Source organism: Cryptomeria japonica, chromosome 3, assembly GCF_030272615.1.
Source record: "Cryptomeria japonica chromosome 3, Sugi_1.0, whole genome shotgun sequence".
NCBI classification, from domain to species: Eukaryota; Viridiplantae; Streptophyta; class Pinopsida; order Cupressales; family Cupressaceae; genus Cryptomeria; species Cryptomeria japonica.
In genome coordinates, this window is record NC_081407.1 from 390,778,966 (window position 1) to 390,802,899 (window position 23,934).

Sequence of the window (23,934 nt, forward strand, 5' to 3'; positions counted from 1 at the left end):
GAGTTCCATTTGGATACATGTAAAAGTACCATCTTACTTGAAGTTATTTTACTCTTTCCAAATAATATCATTTCTAAAGTTCAAATTGAACTTCGAAGATTATGGGCACATCACTCAAGTGAAATTATTATGTAACAAAGGCACCTTGAAGATTATAGGCACATCACTCAAGTGAAATGATTTCATAATAAAGACACCTTAAAGATCATGGGCACCTCACTCAAGTGAAATCATTCTATAATAGAGACACTTTGAAGATCATGGGCATATGCTATATATTGGAATTTTAGCCATCACTTTGAAATCCTCTGTGTAGTGATTGGTTTTAGGTGATGCCATTAAGGGGGAGTGTACATGACACCACCTAGTGGCTAAATGTAGTACCCCTCCTCGATCGACGTCTTTTTGTATATTTTGATTTACTTCTGTGACTGTTCAGTGGAACATTTTTGTATATTGATTCAGATGTTATGCGATGTTATTTCACGCTTTATTTGGATTCGTGGTGTATGATTTTATGCAGTATCTCAGTGCTTATGATTAATGTTATTTTATGGATCATTATCATGGACTGACACTTTTACCTTACATTGCGATGCGTTATTATTTGCTTGCGTGTTTGCATGTGTATGGGATGCAAGGGGATTATTTTCCTTCACTCACTCCAGTGAGACAGGGAACGCCACGATTCTCCTTCATCGATGTGTGTTTCATGTATATATATATATATATATATATATATATATATATATATATATATATATATATAGGTCTATATGCACGTCTGGTTCTTTGGTGCTGGACATTGTAGGTACTAGTACCAGGTAGGTACGGGGTATTGACTCCACCTGGTTTCACAGGTCTGAGTATGCCTTATATATCCGATGGGAGTGGAGGAGATAGTTGTTGTACCCTAGTTTGACCCGCATTCATTCTCGTGTGAGTGTTGTCAGTCGGTTGTCTTTCTTGTCTGGTTGTTATGTGAGTCATGGTGCCTTGGTTTGGTCATTTGAGAGTCCTCATTTGATCATTCTTGGTTTTGCGTGTTTCCGTTCATTTAAATGGTTATTTACTTTAAATGGATGATGTTATCTTATGCTGGCGTAATTAGTTGATTATTATGCTCTGGGATTTTTTTATTTAATTAAATTAATGATTTGCTAGATTAAATGGTTAAAGGGTTTATTTATTTTGTAAGGTGCATTGATATATTTTGGAAGGAAATAAATAATTGCCTAGCCATTTAAATGTTAAATGATTATGTTGAAAGGAAGTATTTTTGGAAATAGAAATTAATAAAAGCTTTCCTTTTTACTTTTCCATTGGACATTTTCATTTGAATTGTTGGAAAATAATTATTTTTGAAAAGGAGTAAATCTGATTGCTTTTTAGTTTTAAAAAATTTAAATCTGATTGGTTGGGAAACTTTTAACCTAGAAAAGTTTAGGTTAAAAATTATTTTCCATATATGCCTGGAGTTTTCACGGGAAGAAGAGGCAGAATTTTGGAGAGAATATTGGTAAATCATTCTAGAAGGAGGAGCTGGAATTCGAATTGGTTTGCAAGGATTGGGATTCTTCCTTCATTTTGGTTGCTAGCTTGCTTCAAGGTTGGATAATCTCTTCTTGTTTTCTTTTAAATTTGAAATTTTCAGTTTGCTTCCTGTGTGTGGAAATTATGCAAATCTTCCTGTAGATGCTTGTGGAATGTTTGGAATGGAAGAAAGAGTGTTTATTATTGTTGGTTTTGTGAAATCTATATCATATGTTTGCATTTAGGAAAGAAATGGTTCATTTCTCTATATGCCGTGTGTTTGTTCTTAAAAATCAATTTCTTGTTTTACCTCTTCTATTTGAAAAGAATGAACTAGATTTAGCTTGTTGTGTGCTTTCTAGTATCTTGTTGTCTAGGATTTGGGATTTCCATGGGATTTTATTTCACCATTTGCCTTATTGGTAAATATCCATTTGAAAATTGGATTTGGCATTGTGTATGTGTGTGCCCGTGAAATGTTCCAGAAATGAATCATTTTCATGTTTAAATGATTGGGTGGAGTGTTGATTTTAATGCCTTGGAGGCATGTATTTTATTTGTTTTGTGACCTTACCTCACCCCGTGGTGGGCTAGTCCCACCACACGGGTTAGTAGTCTTTGTTGCCCGCAGGTAGTAGTACTACCGATTGGCAGTACTGCTACGCGGTAGCAGTACTACCGGTCAGTAGCTACTGCTATCGATCGGTAGGACTACTACCTGACAGTAGTGCCTGCTACCTGACGGTAGTGCCTGCTACCGATCGGCAGCAGTACTATCAGCAGGTAGTGCTTGCGACCCCGACAACGACACTGCTGCAGGTTGGTTTTAAACCCCACGTAACCATGTACCCTCACTGGTACAAACTGGTTAGTGCAATAAAGTTAATTTTATGAAATGAAATATATTTTGTGAAGTGGTTTTGGTGTTAAATGAAATGGTAATTTCCTTATGATTTTATTACGTGGTTAATATATTATCAGTGGAGATTAAGACATGAATTAGAGATTCAAATTGGTAAATTTGGATGTATTCTGAAAATGAATTAAATGTCTGTTAGGAATTCATGTTTAATTCGGTTGAATGTTTAATGTGGATTTCATTCCTAATGGAATATTGATTTGGAAATTGATTAGATGTGACTGTTGTAAAAGAGTGCTTCACTTATCTTTCAATCAATGATGTTGCAAGTGCTTATGATGCTGATATTCTCAAAGATTGTCTGAGTGAGGACTTAGTGAATTAGTTGTCCTTGCAAGTGTATATTGTGTTATTTTTGGTCTGTGGTTCAATCGTCTTGTGGTGGCGTATTTGGTACCTTTGACCAAGTGATATATGTTGGCTTCATTGTCGTAACCATGTAGTGTCTTTGCCTTATGGTTAGCCAAGAGTCAGTATGTCCTTGTTTGACCACTTGTTTCTGATAGTGGTGTTATGGCTGTCTATTTCACCATAGGGTCCTCGGGGAGTGACCTTGTTTGTTTAGTGTCCTTTGAGAGAGTGGCTTTCGAGTAGGTTACTCTTGCGAAAGTCAGATAATAAGTGATAATCTAATTAATTGATTAAGTGGGTAGTACTCAAACATTAATGAAGATAATTGTACCTCGCGCATAGGTGAGTGCTCGTACAGGGCTCATAATGTTGTGAGAAGGCATGGAATGGCAAACTGACCACCTTGTCTTCATGAAAGGCTAGTTGGGTTTGCATGAGACTTAGTTGGAGCCAGAGGTTCAGGAGAGGTTACCAGGATAGAGAGCCGGGACCTAGGAGATCCTACCGAGGTAACCATCAAGCTATGCGATGACACTCTCTCTTTAGGTTCACTTGTGTTTGTGATGTTGAGTCACCTGGATTTGGTGGAGTCATATTGTGCTGTCATGGAGTCGTATTGTTTTGTTGACCATGTCATGCTTATGCTTGTTTGAGGGTCCTCAGCTATCTCCTAGCACGGTGGGGTGATTCTGTTTTGGGAGTTACATGGTCGGGTGGTAATGCCACTCCCCATCGGATGTTCAGATTTGTACCTTCATGCGAGGATTGGCTACGCAGGTGTTCATGTGGTTCGTGGCTCATGCTTCATCTCATGTTGGAGATTATTTTTATTTGGAGACCTATGTGGTCATTGTAATATTGATCTTATGTAACCTTGTATTTGGTTGAGATGTATCTTTATATGTACATTGAGAAGCTATGTATTGGAAGAGCAATGTAATCCTATGTTGGGATGTTTTTTTTATCAGATTCCTCTATGATATTTGTACATGCTTATTAAGTGGAATTATATTGTATCCTTTCATCTTTCAATGATGTATCTGTATTTGCTTATGGCTTATTTCGATCATTGAGTTAATAATGGATATGTGGATTAATGGTAATTGTGGAATTTATCTTTGAAGTTAATTCTTTGTTGGTGACCCTTAAGGAATTCTGGTGTAAGTCTTTCGCTTGTGTTATCGTGCATGTTGTGAGTTATGCACTTATGATGTTTATACTTTAAAAAAAAAAAAATCACCTTTGTTGTGGGTTTTTCCTTTGGGGTTCCTAGCGGAGCATTACACCAAATCCTAGATTTAAGACCTAATAGACATAAGACCTTTAGGCATTATATGCTCCAAATTAAAAGAATTCTTGGCCTTAAGTGATGCCATTGAGGGGGAGTGTGCATTTTAATGACACCACCTAGTGGCCAAATCCTAAATTTTTAAATCCTACGGGTAGGCATATGTCCTAATAGGTATGGAATACGACCTATATAGGCATTAGTAAGTCTTTTAAGCCTGTAGATAGGCATAGGTAAGTCCTTTTTTGTTTTAATTACTACAAGTAGGCATTAGTAAGTCCTATAGGCACATTTGTGCTTAAGTCCTACGGGCATTTGTAAGTTCTTCTCCTTGTAAATCTTCGGCTTGTAAAAGAATTGCATTAAGTCCTACGAGCACTATGTAATGAACCTGGGGAGAGGCTAATTTGAGGAGACCGCGGCTCCAATATAATTTTTTAAGACCTCAGCATCATTTTTAGAACACCGAGATTATAAATTATGACAAGATGACTTTCATGTAGTCTGAAATGCATGATCTTCATGTTGGCATATATTTGTTTTCCTGTTTATCACTGTCAAAGAAGACCTACGTTACCGGGGTACTTCATTTTTTCTTTTATGGAAATTGACGTGTGATCCCCCATTAACATTAAGGGGGAGTGTTAGAACATAATGTTATTAGGGATCACATCCTTATAACATTTATATATAATGTTCTAATATAAGGTTTTATAACCTTATATATTATATTCCTTATAAGCATATCCCATTTAAAATAATTACAATCTAATAATTATTAGATTATTAATTATTTATGAGTGGTGGTTATTGAAAAGTTGTGACTAGTGAAGCCAATCTTCCTCCTATATTTAAGAAGGTTCTCTCTCATTTGAGAGTAGGTGAATTTGGAGCTATATGGTGAGTTGTATCACTATGCACAAGAGGTATTATTGGCCATGTGGAAGTATTGGAGGAGTGTCCCCAGGTTCAAGTCTATTTTATGATAGACTATATTTGTAAGTGTTTAATAAAATAATGCTTTATGGGGTTTTTTACCCGAAAGGTTTTTCCCCATGTATATCTTGTGTAATGTGTAAATTTATGCATGTATGTTTCTCATTTCATTTACTTTATGATCTTGTTTATAATTATTAGTATCCTAAGATCCTAAATTCTAACAATAACCCCTACAAAATTTCTCTGTTTTGTAACCCAATTCTTCTAAGCACACATGCCAAGGTGCTTGTTAAACCCCCTCGTGTGTAGTCAAGTTCCTCAAAATGTCATTTCAATCAGATCTCTTTTTGAGCTTTATAAATTTATTAAATTTCACTTTTCAAAGAGTCATTTTTTTGCTTTTGCGTAATTTTAGGATTTTTTTTCTTGAATCTACATTCTTTTCATTCTTTGTAAACTATGTATTTCGGGTTTTGAAACCCAAAATACATATTTATTTCAAGCTTCATGTACTTTGGGTTTTAAAATTCTAAATACATATCCATCACCTATGTGCATGCACTTCAAGTTTTAAAACCCAAAGTACATGTCTTGATTCAATGTGTTGCATCTCAATCAAGGTTTGAAACCCGATTGGCATGACGCCCCACATCTGAGTCAAATGTCAATCGAGTTTTATTTATATAGATCCATCTTTAGAAAGTTGTTGATTTTTAATTTTGTGCTATTAAAAATGAGAGATTGGAAACACAATCTTAAAGTTCATTTTTATTGATTTAGAGCCATCTTTAGTTTTCTAAAAATTCTTACAAATCATGAGTTGATTTAGCTTGTGTTTCCAAAGTCTCATTTTAAATTCAACATCACCCATTTTTTAAGCTTATGTTTCTAAACTCTCATTTTTCTAAATATATTTCACCAAAATTGAGTGATGGTGCATTAAAAATGAGAGTTTGAAAATACAAGCTTAAAAATTCATTTTTATTGATTTACAATCATCTTTAGTTTTCTAAAAATGCTTATAAGGGTTTGAAAAACAAACTTAAAAATCAAGTGATGATGCATTAAAAATGAGAGTTTGGAAATACAAGCTTAAAATCAAGTGACGATGCATTAAATATGAGATTTTGGAAAGAGATTGCAAGAATTGATAGAATTAATCAAGTGGAACTTACTACTGCTCTTAGTGGTTGTGTGGGCGTTGGGGATTGTGTATGCTTCAAATTTGATGAAGTTGTTTTTATGATGTAAAATATAAGCTACTTAGAAGAAAGTGCTATAAAATATAATGTTTTGAACATCTATAGTTTTGAAAACAAGCTACTTAAAATTTCAAAGAGGGTCCAATATTTTAGTTGTCAGAGCACTCCAACAACATATCTTTTGATTTCCTCATTAGTATTTGGGTATTTTTCCACGCTAATGTCCCATTTATTCATCCATGATTAGTATTAAGTTTCATCAATCTGCTCGTTTTTCTACCTTATTGCCCCCATTTTCGGCTAGGTAAAATTTTAAACTTTTGCATTTAATTCAATGTCCAGCCTATTGAAAATGTGCATTTCTCAAGAGTTTTAAGAATTGGTATTCATATTGTTTCAGTCAAACGCCTTCATTTTTAATTCTTGTCGTGAGTCCATTGGCATGTTTCCCATCTTCACAAATTGTCAAAATCCTTATAAATATCCAAGTTCAATTGGTCAATCCACATTGATAACATTAAGCTCAATCCCAGGTGACAAGTTATAAAACAGTCCAGATATGATTCTGATTTGGTAAGGTGGCTACTTTTGCTACATGAATTTGACATCACAATAGTTGATAAACCTTGAAAAGGAATGTAGTTGCAAACTTCTTGTTTAGACTCACAAATGCAAGTTTAGATCCAGTTATTGATGATTCTTTTGTTGATGAGCACTTTTTTTCTCTTCAAACTCATGATCCTTGCTATGTAGATATTTCCAATTACCAGTTTCTCGCAAGATGTCTTCTTAATTTTCTCTTGGAGAAAGACACTAGTTAGTAGAGAAGAGTTTTTATTACTCATGGGTTGAAGGCCGTTTTTCCAAGGTGTTGGTAAATGAGGACAATCATATCATGAGTTGTGAAAAGATGGATATGCATGAAGGTACCAGTCAAGTTGAACAAGATGAAAAAAATGCATCTATATTTCAAGGTCATGAACTTCAACATATTATGTGTGAGGAAGCTAGCATGGAACTTGATGAGATCTTTTCACAAACATAATAGAGGAGTTTTGTTCAAGTCTTGATGACAATCGAATATCTCCCAAATCTAACTTTATGATAAAATTAGGATTATATTTTAATAATGGCTACATTTCAATTTAAGTTTTCCTTTTGTTAGAGTTATCATGTTGTGACTAATAATTATTTATTTAATTATTAGTCTATTATACTCTACGCTTAAGCTAAACTTTGGCATTTAATAATATTGTAGGTATTTTAATTATTAAATACACATTATCCCTTTAGGGTTTCTTTAGGGTTGATAATATCCTTTTATAAGGATTGCATTGTATTTTTTTATTAATTCCCTCTTTGAATGATAATTTTTTTCTTTAGAGCCATTATTGCAACTTTTTGCCTCCATTATTCTCTTGTGATAGGTATTTTTCTTGGAGGTGTTCTTGGGATCTCTAAATTTGTATTTCTCACCTTCTTCATGGTATCAGAGCCTACATTTGCTGCTACTTGTTCTTGATTTTTCAAAAGATTTTTTGGAGGCTAGGGTTTCAAGTTTTCCAGAGTTTTTTATTTGCACCTGGGGTGCTTCTTTGTTTCTGGGCATGTTGGGCTCAAACAAACCTCACCGTTGAGCTCAGAACACCCCAAAACACCCATTTTCATATAAAATTTGTTTAATTTGGACAACTTTGGCTCTGGGAGTTTTTTTATAAAAAATTAGCCCTTTTTTTGATACGGATTTTGAAAAATAATATATATATATATATATATATATATATATTTTAATTTAGGTAGTTTTATGGCGTGCCTAGGTCGTTTCCCAATCCACCAGCCGCCGATGGTTTACAAACTGCCACGGCCAGCTTCGAGGTCGGCAATCTCCACCGACAGTTAACCCCGACGGTCTGTTAACCTCCCGCCTCGCTGCCAGGCTGCCACACCGTCGCCGCCTGACCGCCATGCCGCCGCCTTGCCACCCTCACCCTCTGGCCTCTGTGTTGCCTTCCGCCCTCCGACCTTCATGCCGCCAACCTCCGGCCCCCATGCCGCCCTCCATGTTGCTTGCCACCCTTTGACCTTCGTGTCGTCGCCCTCTGACCTCTGTGTCGCCTACCGCCCTCCGGCCTTCATGTCGCCGCCCTCCGACCTTTGTGCCACCTACCACCCTTCGGCCTCCGTACCTATCAGCCATCAGCCACCACCACCGCCTAGGCCCCTAGCCCACCAAATGTTTTTCCTGCAAGAGCCCTTTTCGGGTGTCGATGGTTTTTCTGACAACAAAAAAAAAATTCCGACGAGTTTTTCAGGCAGAGGATTTTTTTTGGCAGAAAAGGGAATATTCTCAGAATATTCCACTGACGTCAATGGTACAGACAACTCTGCATGGCCCCTTTGAACCCTCTTTGTTCCCTAAAAGAGGCATTTTTTTCATTTGGCCATAACTTGGGCATACGATATCGTTTTCTGGCAAACGAGATATCATCAAAAAGCTGGTTTCGTCTACTCTCTAGATTTGTGAGTTTTATCACCTAGTTTTGCTACTGGTACATTCTACAACCATTTGAAGTCAGAGGTGTTGTTCTCAGTCCCCAACTCATATCTTTGTGCTAGTTTCTCCGTTTTTCGCGATTGCAACAGTGTTGGGACATTGTTTCAGAGCTCTTCACATCCATCCATGCACTTTTTCCAGATTCTACTTCAGGTACATTTTATTTAGTTTTTTGTGTTTTCACACTGTAGTGAATTACTTGGACATATGACGTCATGAAAACTTCTCGTTTACATGGGATGACTTGTTTTTGGCTGTTCTTCATGTATTTCCAGTCTTGTGTCTTTTTTTTACATTTTGAGTCTTCATTGTAAGCATTTTCTTTTTTTACAAACACACTAAGATAAAGTGCCACTATGCCTTGCATGCTTGGGATCTTGCACATCTTGTGCCTTAGTGTACTTGCACTCCATTATAAAGTGTCATGGGGGGTTTGATGTTTGCCTTTGTTTTCCATCTACCTTTGTCATGTGAGTGTTCCTTCCACGATATCAATCTCACGATGTATGTCAGTGAGTGTTCCTTCCACAACACTAGCCTTTATATGTGTTTGTACTTTATGTTGCACTTTCGATGTTCCTGGTTCTTTGTCATGCAATTTTTCTTGGCATTCAGTTTCAGTGTACCTGTCACCTCTCCCTTGTGAGCATTATGGGGGGGGGGGTTTCACCTGTTGGTTCTAATGCTTCCTTGGTTTGTTGGAGTGAGCTATGTATTCAGTATTTGGTCCTATGTACTAGGCAAATGAAGTGGTTGGTTACCTATGCATTTCGGTGAGATGAATCACTTACCATATGGACACCCTTTCATTCCTATTTTTGGAGGGAACCTTCCATCTTTGATTGATCAACTCTTCAGACTTTGGTATTTTTGCCATCTGTATCTTCAAGTTCAGTTGTTTTCCCTTGTTTGCCATCTGATTTGAGTAGTGTTATTTGAGGGCACTCATGCAGATTACAATATTCTCTACCCAATCATCTTCTATTTCAATGGAGGTTCTTTAGATCGACAGTTATTATTTGACAATATTTGCAACTTCATGCTTCAGTGGTGTTCTTCATGTTCATCCTTTGTTCCTTTTTTCTGGGATATTCTCTTGTTTGGAGGCTTCTTCAGTCCTTCACTTGTATTTCTCTCTTTAGGAGAGGAGTTTTTCCCATGAGGCTTTCTCCTTTTCTCCAGTTGTGAGAGATCTTTTGTACTTGGGTACCTCATCAGGCCTAGTTGCCAGGACCCGTTGTTACTTTCATGTATTTTTAGTCCTTAGTTGTTTTTAGCTTCTCCCTAAGTTCATCTTAAGGGGGGTGTTAGAGTTATCATGTTGTGGCTAATAATTATTTATTTAATTATTGTCTATTATACTCTATGCTTAAGCTAAACTTAGGCATTTAATAATATTGTAGGTATTTAATAATTATTCTAATTATTAAATACACATTATCCCTTTAGGTTTTCTTAAGCGTTGCTAATCTCCTTTTATAAGGATTGTATTGTACTTTTTTATTAATTCCCTCTCTGAATGATAATCTTTTTCTTCAGAGCCATTATTGCTTTTTTGTCTCCATTCTTCTCTTGTGACATGTATTTTGCTTGTAGGTGTTCTTGGGATCTCTGAAGTTGTATTTACCAACTTCTTCACCTTTAATATTTTTTTATATATTAAAGTAATTTTATTAGAGTTAAAATATTTAATTTGAATAATTGTTAATTTTTTAAACTTTTATTTAAATAACTTATAAGAAAAATGAAGTAGAAGCAGATGGAGAGGCATGGGGAACGTTTTAGAGTAATTTGAACCAAGGGAAAGAAAACCCTAGTTTGGAGGAGAAGGAATATTTTTGGGTGTTGGACCTTTTAGGAATTGTGGACAAAGATATTTCAGTCTATTTCCATGTGGCTATTATTAGCCGTATTTTGGGGGCAAATAAATCTAGAGAGGAGATTTGAGGTTGGGTGAGACAAAATTGGAAGAATGGCAGAGAGGTTTATTTCATGCCCAAACAATTCTTCATGGTCAAATTTGGTAATGAAGACGAGAGGAATGATGTATCTGCAAGAGGTCCATGGAGATTTGGGGATCTTTATATATATGTTCAGAAATGGGTGCCAAACTTCAACCCAATTGCCCTTAACTCAAAGGAAAAACCATTATGGATACACTTATATAATCTACCCTTTGAATTTTGGAGCGAAGATTGTTTGAAGAAGATTGGGAATAGGATAGGACGAACTTTAGAAATAGATATGGGCAAAAGTGATCAGATTTATTATGCTCGTATAAAATTATTGACAATAAATTCTATCCCAAAAGAAATAAAATTTTTGACAGTTGTTGAGTTGTGGAAACAAAATATTGAAAAGGAGGGGGAGAATTTTTTTTGTATTAGATGTAGGAGAAGAAATCACAGTATTGACAGTTGCAAAGTAACAATCAATAAATTCTAGAGGCAAAAAGAGAGAAATGAGGTGACAAACTATACAAAAAAACCAATGGATATAAAGGAAAGAGAAGATCTAAAGGTGGATAATACTAAGGCTACTATTGCGATGACTGGATAGGTTGAATGTGAATGCTCACAAAAGAATGATGGTATGGTAGGAGAAGACAAAGAGGTGTGAGTTTTTCCATTGAGGCCTCAAGTGCTACTAGAGGTACCTATGATAACATGGAAAGAGGAGGAAGATGAATTAGACGTTACTGAACCAAGGACCATTAGCCAAATTGCGGCTAATCCCCCAAAAGAAGCATTTGTGAAGTCAAGGATGAGGAGGAAAACAAATAACAAAAAGAGAGTAGAGTATGGATTGCTTCTTGAGCAGGCTTCCATCAAAACATACCTATTGAGATCCAGGGGAGGCAAACCTTCCCTTGGAGGGCAATGAAAATTCTCACTTGGAATGTTAGGGGCTTAAATGCCTCTAACAGAATGCACTTGATCAAGCGCCAGATTGAATGTCACTTGATTGATATTATAGTCCTTCAAGAAACCAAATTATCCAAAGAAAATGTAGAGACATTTGTCAAATATTGTTTTAGTTGGTTGGGATATGTACATGAAGCGAGGATGATTATGTATATTATGGAAACCAAATAAGCTTTTAGTCTCGATACTATTGACAAATCATAATTGGATTAAATGTGAAGTCAAAAGTCTCTTTTAGGATTTAAAATTTAATCTTCACAATGTATATGGTTCGTCTTAAACTATGGAGAAACAAGAATTGTGGAGAACCCTAAATCAGGACTTGCAAGATCGACAATGTAAAGCAATTTTGGTGAGGGATTTCAACACCATCATGCACCCTAGTGAAAAAATAGGTGGATTGGGAAGAATGGTGCAATCACAAATTGATTTCCTCCAGTTTGTTACTTTGAATGGTCTATTAGACATTGTCCCCTCAAACAAGAAGTATACTTGGACAATAGAAGATTAGGTTTTCCAAACATAGCTAAAAGGTTGGATAGGTTTCTCCTAACACAATAATGGTTAGGAGAAGCTATAGCTCCAAGTATTCTGATTAAGGCAATTCCAATAAGTGATAATTTCCTAATGGAGTTCAGTATTGTAGAAGATGTTCGAGCAGGAAGAAGTCAATTTAAGTTTGAGAAGATGTGGTATAGATGGTCTAGTATGACAAACATTATCATTAATTGGTGGAGAGATTCCTACAATGTTAGAGGAACAAAGATGTTTATTTTTGTAAGAAATAACAACTTTTAAAAGAAAATTTAAGAATCTGGAATAGAATAGTTCTCAAGAATGTATTTGAGGAAAAGAAGAGAATAGAAGGTGAATTGGAACACTTGAGTGAATATGTCATTCAATAGGGCATGTCTCAGAAAGAATTTTTAGAGAGAAATAATTAATGATGGAATATGAAGAAATATTAGCAAGAGAAGAATGCTACCAAAGATCTAAATCAAGAGAGAATTGGCTCAAGGAATGAGATCGAAATACTAAATTTTTCCACAATTCTACAAAGATGAAAAGAGGATGGAACATAATCAGACAAATAGTGAAGGGTGATGGGGCACTTATCACAAAGGGGAAAGGAATACAGGATGAGGGGTCAAGTTTTTTAGCAAATTGCTTGGTGGAGAAGAGAGTGCGGAAGTTCTTAATTGTGACTTCAAAATGAGATTCCCTCACTAGTTTCAGTTGTTGATAACAAAATGTTGATGACCCTATCTCCCTAGAAGAAGTGAAGGTTGCCACCTTTCAAATACCTAGATAAGGCTCTAGGACCAAATGGGTTCACTACATTGGTTTTTCCATTTTTTTGGGAGACCATGGGCAAAGACATCTTGGGAGTGGTAGAAGAATCCATAAAGCAAAAATTGATGCTCAAGGAGATGAACAACACTAATATTGCTTTGATACCAAAAACAAAAGAGGTACATGATTTCTCTGAATTTCGTCCTATATCTTTATGTAAAACTATATATAAAATTGTGGTAGAAGTCATGGCTAACATATTAAAAATAATTAATATGGTTTGCATGGTTTCATGGTTTCATGGAAACTATGGAGTCGCTCATCAATGGTTACAAGAAAGCTGTGGACGAAAATAAAAACTCTGTAACAGAATCTTGATCCTGGAAACCATCAATACAGGGGAAGGGAAGACCATGGCCAACTTCATAGAGGACCTGAAAAGTACCATTGCCAAAGTTGAAGACATAAGAGATGCTTTCAACCCTAGGTTCGAAAAAATTGAGAAGGATTTGCTAGAAAGAAAGAATCTTGCTGACACTAACAACCACACCCTCACGGAAACTGTCAGCAAAATTGGTAAAATTGAGGAGTGCCTGAAGAACATTGCTAAATAGAGCCTTAGCATCCTGAAGATTTCAGCCAACAACACCAACACTCTCATCAGAAAACTGGATGATGAAAAGGAAATCCTGGACATTGACCCAAAAACGGAAGGAACAGGGGAAGCTCAAGGCCCCAGAACCCGCACCAAAGGCAAAAAGAAGGACAAAAAACCTAACAAGGATTTGGAAGACCTTAAAGCTGTCGGGGCTTCTTACGATGAGTTGGTGACAAAGGTGAAGGACTTGTTGAAGAAAATTTCTGTGTAGCGCCTTCTCAGTTTCTTTGTTGTTGTTAGTTTTGATGTCCTTTCTGTTCACTGGCTTTTTGCCAGTCTTTTTGTATGTGGCTCTTAAGCTCTGATCTTTTTGGTGTCTTATCTTAAAACTTATGTTAAAGGTTTCAGGTCCTGAAAACCTGCTTTTTAAATTAATCAGAACATATTTAAAATAATTATCCCAAATATAGTATCTCCTGAACAAAGTGGGTTTGTTCCTAGTTGAAATATAGCAAATGACATAATAATTGCACATTATTATATGGAATAAATATTTTTCATGTTCACATTCATGAGATAACTTACCTCCACTTGCTATGCACACATGACAACCCTATCTCTTTTCAATTCATAACGCAATAACATTTCACAAAACATAATAATTCTACTAACTTATAAAGAATTTAATTAATTAATAACACATATCAAAAGAGATTAGTTGGGGGACTTACGTCACAACCCAAAATTCTTAGTGTAATTGAATTAAACATTCACTCACTCACCCAAGAATTCATTAAATAAGAATGCACAACAAGGTTCTAGTCAGGGGGATAAATCTCTACTCAATGTTTCCATGGTCATGCAATTTGCTCTATTTTAGTCAATTGGAATAAATAATTTTTTACTAAAACAAGAACATCCAACTACCCAATTCCAAAGAATGGTATACACTATATCCATTTCACCATACACATGATACTTTAAATTTCTAATAAGAACGTTGTAATTTGACATTTACAAAATCTTCTAGCAATAATACTGCAATTGGGGACTATACATCTCACCAATGAGATGTTCCTATTAAAAAGACATATTAAAAACACAATAATAAAAACAAACATATAAAAAAATACAAGATTAAAAATAAACATAAAAATAATTAAATATAAAAAGCAAACAAATAAATAAATATAAAATAAATTTTCTATCTTCCTAGATTGTTAATATTTCTTGAAGACTCTCAAGGATGGAACAACAATATAGAGATATAGAAATGTTGGACACTTCTATTTTCGATAGCAACATCCATGCAACTTTTTCTATCCAGTACCATATTGTAACATTGGTCGTATTTAATAATTAAAATATAATAAATATTTAATTTTAAATTAATTATTAAACACGATCAATGCTACGATATGAATGTTGGATAGATGTTTCCCATCGACGTAAGGTTGTAAAATGAAAAAGCGAACGACCTTATCCTGATATTCAAGTCACTCCTTGAGAACTTGTCTATAGCCAACATCGAGATTGTTTAGTTGTCTAATTGATTTTGGTATTGATTTCACTCCTAAAAAGACTATGAAGAAATTCCCTAATAGATCAAAATGACCCACAACGTCTGGTAAACTCTCCTTGTATGTCTAATATTTTATGTAGTTTGAAATCTTTGATCGCTTCATGTGGAATGAAGTCTATAGAGTGCAGTTTCTCATGTTGTAACAATTTGTAAAGGGCAAAGGCTAGACAAGATCTAAATAAGTAACAATTTCTCATGTTGTAGAATGACATTTTGGCTACAAAATGTTAATATGATTCATCAAGATTTTGTATCTAGAGCTTAATGTAGATCATAGTTTGCAAACAAGCTGGGATCTTTTTTCTTCAAAGGTTGGGTGCCAACCAACCTTCAATACTAAATAGTCAAAATAAATTGAGTGTTTTAATTGGCTTACTATCATAAGGAAACAAATGATCATGTGCTACTGAAACACTCACATACAAAGATATTAAGATTGAAACCAGAAAATATTGAAGTGTTGAGCTTTGAAAAAATTACTATTGAGATAGAACAAAGATATGAAGAAACTAGCTAAGAGGGTTACAAATTTGAAAATAGAGGGGCAAACTATGAAATGATGCAAGATGAGCTATATCTATTGCATGCAATATAAATATTTTTCCAAAATGATTCCATTCCGCATAAACTCTCCATTAAGCTCAAGTTTTGTTGAAGTACCCTTCAATGGTAATAAAACATTTCTAAATATTAGTATATGCATATGTACAAGCTTTTCTCAAAGATACTGCAAATGAACAATTCAAGGACAACTAGAATGCTTACTCTGGAAGAAAGACTCTATGCATGTACACTATTGTCAAGAATATGATTTCATGCAATCAACAAGTATCTGGAATGTGAAATTGGCAGAAGTTTTCTATTAGTAGTTTAATAAATAGAAAACAAAAAGGTACCTACCGACTTTATATAATTCTAGAAATTAATTGATTTCCATGGACCAAAAAGCACTAAAGATGGTAGAAAATAGAAATTGAGGTTGGAGATGATCTAATCCTCACTAGGAAGATAAGGAAAGATCTAAATAGGTCCAAATAAAAATGTTCTTTGGAGTCAGTTTTAGCAAATACTACTAATCCTATGGTGCAGAGGCTGGCTAATGAAGTGCTAGCTCTTAAGAAGTAGATATCACAAGGTTCTTCTTTTACCCCTTACAAGGATATTCCAAGAAATACATCCAAATAATGCTTCTAATTATGTACTCGGTGAGGCTGGGAAGCTCTGAAGTTGTTGATTGAGAATAAGGAGTTGGAAGTGGTGATCGAGCAAGCAAAAGCAGAGGCAAAAGCAAGAATGTGTGTGCTTCATCTGAGGAAGGCTAAGGTTGGCTTCGGTCTCGATGGTGTGGTGTGCTCCTCTTGCAGGGGATGATTCAACAACAAATTTCCTTTTTTGATTGTCTGTTTATCGAGGTGTGACGTGTTTATTTTATGTCTGGTTTATATTTTGTATGAACTCTGTGGTGTAACCCACATCTATTTAGTATTTGATGTTTATGAGAAATGACAATTATTACGATTATGGCTAATTCTGTAGATAATTGTATGTTGGGGTTTTTTTAGTATGTTTTTAGGTAGATGATCATTAATGTAACTACAGATGAATTTGTTTTGTTGTTGGGGTGGTTTGGGTAGTAGTCATAAAGGCAATTTTGATTTGGTGGATTGGATATTCTTGAGCTTTAGACTTATGTACTTACTGTATTTTAAGCAATAAAATCACAATTATTACCGAGAAAAAAAAATGCTTCTAATTATGATGCAAGGAATCAAAACAAGATTCCTTCACCACTAGAAAGGCTTGCACTTGAGGCATAACCAACAAATGTAGCATTGGGGCACTATGAACCTGACCAAAGCGAACTTGCTAATCTCTTCCAAGAGAAGGAAGCTGACATAATTGGTGACTCTCATATTTTTGTCAATGGATTATGAAGTTGTGGAACAAGAAGAAGAGATTATGAAGAATACCATGGGGAATAAAAAACAAGAGGTTGAATGTCACTTTTCCAAGGTGCTGGTAAATATGGACAATCATATCATGAGATGTGAAAAGATGGATCTGCATGAAGGTACTAGTCAAGTTGAATAAGATGAAAAGAATGCATCTATATTTCAAGTTCATGAACTTGAACATATTATGTGTGAGGAAGCTAGAAAGTAAATTATTGAAGATCTTTTCACAAACATAATAGAGGAGTTTTGTTCAAGTCTTGATGACAATTCAATATCTCCCAAATCGTTTGTGAACAACATAATGAAGTAAGCAACACAACCATGTTTTTCATTTCAACCTTGGTGTAACTCATTCCAATTAGTATGAGGTTGTGGTTGAATAAGCAACCAATAAAGGCGGACTGACAAAAAGAGTTTTGATTTTGTCCTATCAAGATGATGTCTAATAAGACATCTAACTTGGTTGTAAGCTTGTAAGTCATCAAACATCCTGCTTACACCCAAGCATGAAGATGCAACTGAGAATGGAGTGAAAGATGCATTTGCAATTGAGCAGGATCAATCTAGATTCATTGATCCACTCTTGAACAATAGTACATATGATCAATTTGAGAAGACGAATAATTTAGTTCATCTCTTTCAAGGAGTGGTGCATCAAATCATGGTACAAATATTTGTGCTTCATCTTTATGTGACTATCTATGATCATGTAAAACATTTCTCCTTGCTAAAGAAGGACAACTACTATCGAGTACCAATCATTTGAAGAAGTTTCCATTGTTGGTTAGTCTAGGTTAGGTTAGTTTCTCTTTCCAATAAGTGTAGTTGCACATAGTTGAGTCATGTTTTTCTTCAAGTGTTGAAGCGGATTGTTTTAGTCATTTGCATCATCCTTTTTGTTTTTTGTTTCTTTGGTTGTTTGACTCTGTAGCTCAATGGATGGACAAAGGTACTTAGATTTCTAGATTGTACTCGCTTCAATCATTTCAGAGAATGATTGAAGCTTCCTAGTCAAAGCCATATGTTATCCTTGAATTTAGCTCGCTCAATTCGTGGGATAACCCCTACAAAATTTATCCATTTCATAGCCCATTTATTTTAAGAACCCATGTCAAGGTGCTTGTTAAACCCCATCATGTGTAGTTAGGTTCCTCAAAAAGTCATTTCAATTTGATCTCTTTTTGGTCTTTCTAATTTTTAAAATTTCACTTTTTAGAGTTAGTCATTTTTCTGCTTTGTGTAATCTCGAGATTTTTTCTCGAAACTACATTATTTTCATTCTTTGCAAAATATGTACTTCAAGTTTTGAAACTTGAAATACATATTTGTCCTGAGCTTCATGTAAACCTCAAAATACATATCCATCACCTATGTACATGCACTAGCAAAATCAAGTTGTTGGGGTTGCAATGTCAGAAGCAACCTAGAGTGAACAATCCCAATGTTTGCAAGCAAAATAACCCCATTGCATACAAATCCTAATAGGTAAGTGCATATGGAAGCTTAGGAAACATTTTTGAATTTTAAATTCCAACACTCCCCCTTCGTTTGAGCAATAAACAAGATCATTCTTCATCCAAATCAACTGTGCCCAAGTTTCTATTGCAAAATTGAGTTGTGTTGTCATTGATGTCAAACTTCTTTGATGTTTGTCATTGATGTCACAATTGATCTTGGGCACATGTGTAGAGATAGTGGTATTTGTTCAATGGTATGGATGCTTTATATGGTCCAGAAATGTGTGTTAGGATATTGAAATGTTGTTTCTTAAAGATGTTGAGTAAGTATGAGATGTTTTTGCATGGCTACAATATTTTAGATCATAATGAAGGACATCCATATATGAGTGTTTCCCTTGGATGGCTCAATCAACCTAAAACTTCTTTTTACCAAATCAATTCTAATTTTGTCTATGGTTGCAGGTGCTAATATAGTGTTTGGATATAGGAATAGTCATGTATAACTCAAGAAAATGTTGCATGACAAGTTAGTATATGCAACATTGCAAACCATAGTAATTAACCATTTCTATCCATAACATGCACACCTATAAGCATACATGTATATATATTAAATTCATTCACTAAATATATTAAAAGTGCTCAAATGAAGTCTGAATACCATAATAGACCATACTAAGACTAAAGTTCATAATGCATATACCATAAAACTTAGTTAAAGTTTGTAGTATAATTGATAAAAGAAAGACAAATAAGAGACCTATAATTCCCCCAAACTTAGACTCATGCTTGTCTCAACGCATGCCCCATTAACCTATTTTACATGAAATCCATCTCTCTAAAAGAAAAATGAGCAGTTACTCCTAATTTATTTGTATAAGGATTCCACTACACCTGACTTTGCAATTCTTTGCCACCTAGGTTCCTCAGTCTCCTCGTTGTACTGGTTGATTCCCTTGTAGTCTAGTATAGGCCATAAAAGGAGTGGAGGTTGGAAAAAAAGTGACATCCATTTTAGTTTATGTTCTTTTTCCAATTGTATGTACTTCTTGGCTTTGTAGATAGTTGCATGGCAATTGTATAAGGAATAGGGTTCAATTTGTTGCAAGCCTTGTGCGAGTTCTTGCCAATGTGTTGCAACAAATTCTATATCCCTGCCCTATGCATGTATCATTCTCTCATATCCTTCATAAGTCTTTGTCCTAGATGGTATTATACACTACTAAATATTAGGATCTTAGGTGAATAATACCAAATCATTCGTCATAGAATATACATTATTTCATTCAGTCTGAAGAGATAATGTAGTTGTTTTCTCAACTTTCTTGTACGTTAGTATTTAATTACCTCTATTTTTTTTCATTCTTTAGGTAAGAACAAAATTCTCTTAGTAGAACATCTCCTATATACAAAAGTGGATTCTAGCTAATTTTGTATGGCATAGTAAGGTTATGGATATAGAACTCACATAAAGAATTTTGTAGTTCTGGGGTAGATTACTGAAAAATATGTAAAATGTCTCTAAGGGAAACAATTAAAAAGGGAAAATTTAAATACATTTTCATAAACTAGAAGTTAAGTAGTTCCATGAGATATAATTTATATACCCATGTCAGTGACCTATAGCTAACAATTTGTGGCATGAGAACCATAGTGTCCATTTTGTTCTTTAATCTTACAACTTTCGTTTCTAATTCCTGTAATTTCTTTTCCATCATCCCTTGCATTTGTTCTTCTTCTCTTTGTTATCAATAAGATTTGCACTCGGATAAACTTATAGTTCAACAATCTATTGAAACATGGAAACACTCCTAGGCCTATGGGCTGCCCAACACTTGGAGTGAATCTCAAGAGAAAGTTGGTTCTTCTTGGAACGATCACCTAAACTAATTTCTTGTTGGGAAAAGGGAAGAGAAATGAAATAAAATGAAACCTACAACTAGTGGTGATGCATCAAATTAGTTTTCGGACCTATACATTATGTTTTAACACTCAATATGTCTCAAAAACAAGATTTATGTCACACAACTTAAGCTCCACATGTTTATACATCATTGTTTCATAGTAAGGTTGATATTTCATACTTCATAGAAGGAAAAGAGAGAATTTTCACAACTAAGAAATGATGAAAGTCATAACATAAACTATAACCTATATAAAACATGATATTTCTACATGAAGGTATTGTAGAAAGAAAAATATATTAAAGCATTGACATAAGAGTCACTAGAAGAACATCATTCATCCATGTTGCACACAAAATACAGATTAGAGAAGGTAAACACTTTCTTTATTAATAAAAAAGGCGCTTACAATAGCTATACATATCTGAATATGAGATGCAATACACAATAAGCAAGGAAGAATCCAATACAAGCCTAAAGTAGCAAGAACTAACTTGAATATGAACCCTAAGGTTGATATTTATAGCTACAACAATTTTCTACAACAAAGGAACACATGTTGAGAAATAAATGACAAGAAGGACATGTGTTATATTGATTTTGCTTGGTCAATCCTCCTTGGGCATCCAATTTGTTTGTTGCTATTTTTTAGCCTTCAAATCAGCTCCAATAGGTGGCTTTTATGAAGGAAAATCCTTCCCAGCTGTTACCCTATTAATTAAGCCCTTTAATCAACTCATAGATGCTTGGGAAAGGCCTTGAAAGTGGTCAAAACTACCCCCTAAAATTTCTCAATTGTTTGAAGAAGTTTTCAACCTCCTCCTAGATGCTCTCAACCACTTGAAAAAGCCATCAAATTGTCCCATATTATCTCCTCATGTTACCAAAGTAATGTTTACCTCTTCCAATCATAGAAAATTACTTCCATGTTTATAGGACATTTGAGAAAACATTTTTTGCTAAAATGGCTTTGATTTTGTTATATTTTTGCCATTTTTGCTAGTTTTCCGAAGGGTCCTAAGTATGCCATGTTTTGATTCCTAAAATTTAAGGATTTTTTTCTCAAATGTCCTATAAACATGGAAGGAAGTTGCTACGGTTGGAAGAGGTAAAGAGCAGTTTGGTAACATGAGGAGAGAATATAAGACAATTTGATGACTGTTTCAAGTGGCTGAGAGCATCTAAGAGGAGGTTGAATACTTCTTCAAATAGTTGAGGGGTAGTTTTGACCACTTCCAAGGCCTTTCCCAAGCATCTAGGAGCTGATTAAAGGGCCTAATCAATAGGGTAATAGTTGGGAAGGATTTTCCTTCATAAAAAACACTTTTTGGAGGTGAAATGAAGGCTAAAAAATAGAAACAAACAACTTGGACACCCAAGCAAGGAGGATTGACCAAGAAAAATTAATGTAACACATGCCCTTATTATCATTTATTTCTCAACATATGTTTCTTTGTTGTAACAAATTGTTGCAGCTATAAAGCTCAACCTTAGGCTTCATTTTCAAGTTAGTTCTTGTTGCTCTAAGCTTGTATTATAACTTGAAACAGGTTCTTTCTTTCCTATTGTGTATTGTAACTCATATTCAGATATGTATAGTTCTTGTAAACAACTTTTTGATTAATAAAGAAAGTGTTTACCTTCTCTAATTTTTATTTTGTGTGCAACATGGATGAATGATGTTTTTCTAGTGATTCATATGTCAATCCTTTAATATGTCTTTCTTCGTACAATACCTTCATGTAGAAATAACATGTTTTATACAAGTTATAGTTTGTGTTATGACTTTCATCATTTCTTAGTTGTGAAAATTCTCTTTTCCTTGTATGAAGTTTGAAATATTAACCTTACTATGTAACAATGATGTATAAACATGTGGAGCTTGAGTTGTGTGAGAGAAATCTTGTTTTTGAGACAGATTGTGTGTTAAAACATAATGTATAGGTCTGGAAACTAATTTGGTGCATCACTACTAGTTGTAGGTTTCATTTTATTGAATTCACCTTCTCTTTTACCAGTAAGCAAGTAGTTTTGGTGATAGTTCCAAGAAGAACTAGCTTTCTCTTAAGATCCACTCTAAGTTTCGGGCGACCCACAAGCCTAGGAGTGCTTCCATGTTTTAATAGATTGTTGAACTCTAAGTTCAACAGGGTGCAAATCTTATTGATAACACTCTTATCAATTCCCTTTCTCTCAATTATAGAAATTTCACATGTTTCCATAATCCATGTGTAATTGAAGGCCAAGAAATGGAGGAAGAGATATGAGGCACTTGAATATTACAAGCGGTTTCAACATATGACCCATTTAATGAGAGAATATGTGACCTCTTCTATTTCTTTAGTAGTCATTTCCACCAACCTATCTAAATTGATATTTTCTGATAGTGCAGTTTTATGTGCCTTAGGTTCGGGTTCTTCCGCATCATGAATTCAAATCTCTTTCTCTTTCTCTATATGTTCTACAACATCTTCTATTTGTACACCCACACCTTTCTCTCACATTTCTTCAATACCATAACCCTTTGTAGGTTGTGTTGGAAATATGAGTTTGTAAGGTTGTCATCGATGTCAAACTTGGTTGTCTAGATGAAGTTTGATCCAGATATGTTTTTGTGTTACTGCAAATTGATTGGTGATCTAGTTCGAGGATTATAGAAATTTGGTTCGGAAAGTTCTCGATGGCCTCTAGATGTGTTGATTTATATGTTGCGGCTTAGTGGACATGATTATGTGGTTCATGTAGTATTTTCTATATTATTTTTTCTTGTGGTGTTTCTGTTCCACAAATGAGTTATGTTGATTTATGTTTGAAATGTTTAGTTATGCTATAATTTGGTGTGTCTAGTTGGAGTATCTTATTTTTTATCACACTTTTTGGTCTGGATGTGCATTGTAGAGTGAATTAGAATATTGTTATGGGTCTCACTATGGCATGTGGATATCTGCATGGTATAGTTTGCATTGGAAGATGTCTTTTGGCCAACTGGTGGATGTGTTCTATTGTGTAGTACCCCTACCCTGTTCATACCCATTTTGACCTCCTTGACCAAGGTTGACTTTTCTATGGCTTATGTGGATGGTTGTTTTATTATAATTATGGTGTTATTCATTATTTTACATTGAGGAATATATATTGAATATACATTATTGCTTATTGATGAGTAGTTGTAAACTCTGCTTCCGCATTGTACTTTATAAATGATGAAATGTTAAGTTTATTTATGCGTTATTAATAATGGACTAACACATTTACTTTACATGCGAGTTGTTTTATGTATATGTTGGTGTGTTGTGTGAAAGTGTATGGGGTGCATGGAGATGGTTTTCCTTCACCCACTTCGGTGAGACAAGGAACGTCACGATTCTCCTTCACCAGTGTGTCTATTGTGTTTGTATATATATGCATGTGGTTCGTTGATGCAGAGAATTG